Genomic DNA, 3,084 nt, shown 5'->3' on the forward strand with positions numbered 1-3,084 from the left:
GGCGCGGTGGCTCACGCCTGTAATCCCAGCACTTTGGGAGGCCGAGGCGGGTGGATCACGAGGTCAAGAGATCGAGACCATCCTGGTCAACATGGTGAAACCCCGTCTCTACTAAAAATACAAAAAATTAGCTGGGCATGGTGGCGCGTGCCTGTAATCCCAGCTACTCAGGAGGCTGAGGCAGGAGAATTGCTTGAACCTGGGAGGCGGAGGTTGTGGTGAGCTGAGATCGTGCCACTGCTCTCCAGCCTGGGCAACAAGAGCGAAACTCCGTCTCAAAAAAAAAAAACAAAGCCACTTGCCTCACCCCAGTCTGGCTGTTCATGGCTCCATGCCTTTGCATTTGCCATTCTCTCCACTCCAAATGCTCTTACCCCTTCTCTGTCTTACCAACTCCTCCCATCCTTGGAGCCTCGGTTCAAGGGTCACCTCCTCTCAGCTGCCTTCCTTGATTCTCTCCTCCATCTGAATTACATGATACTCTGTGTCCCTTAATATCCTATACACACCTCCATTACAACATCCCCATGGCTGGTTTACCCCCCAGCTCCTACCGCCGGCCTGGGGCCTTTGAGGTGATGGTGGTGGATGCCTGTAGTCCCAGCTACTCCAGGAGCTAAGGCTGGAGATGGCTTCAGCCTGGGAAGCGGAGATTGCAATGAGCCGTAATCACACCACAGCACTCCAGCCTGGGCGACAGAGCGAGACCCCGTCTCAAAAAAAAAAAAAAGTTACATTAATAATAGTAACAGCAAGGTTGGGAGCAATAGTTCACGCCTGTAATCCCAGAACTTTGGGAGGCTGAGGTGGGTGGATCACTTGAGGCCAGGAGTTTGAGAACAGCCTGGCCAACATGGCAAAACCTCGTCTCTACCAAAAATACACAAATTAGCCAAGTGTGTGGTGCACACCTGTACTCCCAGCTACTTGGGGGGCTGAGACAGCAGGGTCGCTTAAAGCCGGCAGGTGGAAGCGACTACAATAAGCTGAGATTGTGCCACTGCACTCCAGCCTGGGTGCCAGAGTGAGACACTGTCTCAAAATAATAATAATAAATAATAATAATGGCATGGGATCCAGAGCCCAGCCTTTAGTGGCCTTGCTATAAAGGCCTGCGTTTTCTAGCAGTTAAAACTGATGCCTAGCAGCAGTCAGTGAGGTCTCCATCACTGTCACTGGAGGTGGCCAAGCTGAAGCTTTGAGGGGAAGGGGCGTGGAGGCCAGTTCTGAGTTTTCATGATTTGGCCTGGCCTCATCCCGCTTTTCTCCTGGTGGCTGCCTGGCGTAGGCACCATCCCACCACCATGCCCTTACTTCTGTGTATGAAAGTATCATGCCTGTGTGATAAAGTCCAAATGCCTTCGCAAGGCATTTGCCAGCCCTGTGGACGTGGCCTGGGCCCATCAGCTAAGCTCAATTCTTAGTGTCTCTGCCCTCTACCTTCTGGCTATTGTAAATTATTTGACTTTTCTTTCAATAGGAACAGGGTCTTGCTATTGCCCAGGCTGGTCTCCAACTCCTGGGCTCAAGTGATACTTCCACTTCGGCCTCCCAAAGTGCTGGGATTACAGGCACAAGCCACCTCGCCTGGCCTATTTGACTTTTCTTCAGTGTTTCCTGTTCTCTCTCACCTTGAAGTCTTTTGCCCAGGCTGCTTCTTTTCCCTGGCATGCCCCCTTTCCTCTTTTCTGCCTTTTATTATTAGTTTTAGAGTGGAGGGGTCTCGCTCTGTCACCCAGGCTGGAGTGTAGAAGCGTGATCATAGCTCACTGCAGCCTCAAACTCCTGGATTCAAGCCATCCTCCTGCCCCAGCCTCCTAAGTAGCTGGACAAAAGGCATGTGCCATCATTATCATGATTTAAAAAAATATTGTATAGGGACTGGGGTCTCACTATGTTGCTCACGCTGGCCTTGAACTCCTGGGCTCAAGCAATCTTCTTGCCTTGGCCTCCCAAAACGCTGAGATTACAGGCAAGAGCCACCATGTCCAGCCATTTCCTGCCTATGTCTAAGAATCTTTTCTGTCTCCTCCTCCAGAAAGCCTTGCCGCTCAGGTCTGGGTGAGGTACTCTCCTTTGTGCTTTCACAGACCCCCTTGCGTGGCCCTCTGTAGCACATGATATCAATATTGCCTTTTTTTTTTTTTTTCAGATGGAGTCTCGCTCTGTTGCCCAGGCTGGAGTGCAGTGGTGTGATCTCGGCTCACTGCAACCTCTACCTCCCAGGTTCAAGCAATTCTCCCTGCCTCACGTTGAAGCTGGGATTACAGGCACCTGTCACCATGCCCGGCTAATTTTTGTATTTTTAGTAGAGATGGGGTTTTGCCATGTTGGCCAGGCTGGTTTTGAACTCCTGACCTCAGGCGATCCACCTGCTTCAGCCTCCCAGGGTGCTGGGATTATAGGCATGAGCCACGGCACCTGGCCTGGACATTGCCTATTAATGCACAGATGGTGCTTCTCAGAGCTCACTAGTTCTGGGTCCTGTTCTGAGCACTTTAGATGACTTACCACTTTGAGTCCCCAACGCAATCTTGTTTTACAAATGGAGAAATGGGGGCTCGGAGAGATTCCAATTACAGAGTGTCTTACCTATGTCCTATGTTGCCTAGCAAATCACTACCACCTGGCAGCTTCAGACAACACACATGCCCTGTCTCCGTGTCAAAGACTCACAGTCCAGGCTATGGCTTAACTGGGTCCTTCCCTCCGGGTGTCACCAGGCTGCAGCCAGGTGTTATCTAGGCTGTGTTTGCATCTGGAGCTCAGTGTCATCTTCTGAGCATGTTCAGGTTGTTGGCAGAATTTGGGTCCTTGCTGCTGTGGCACTGGGGCCCTTGGCTCCTAGAAAATGCCCCTCCCCTCACAACATGGATTTTTGCCCCATGGCCAGCAGGAGGCGCTCTCTCGTTCAGAAAGGCCCAGTCCCTTCATTCCTGGCTTTCACCTGCTTAAGCCAGACCCACCCCGGATCATCTGTCTTTTTTTTTTTTTAGACGGAGTTTCCCTCTGTCACCCAGGCTGGAGTGCAGTGGCATGCTCTCAGATCACTGCAGCCTCCGCCTCCCGGGTTCAAGGCATTCT

The sequence above is a fragment of the Cebus imitator genome, unplaced genomic scaffold (assembly GCF_001604975.1).
Source record: "Cebus imitator isolate Cc_AM_T3 unplaced genomic scaffold, Cebus_imitator-1.0 Scaffold58, whole genome shotgun sequence".
In the NCBI taxonomy this organism is placed as follows: domain Eukaryota; kingdom Metazoa; phylum Chordata; class Mammalia; order Primates; family Cebidae; genus Cebus; species Cebus imitator.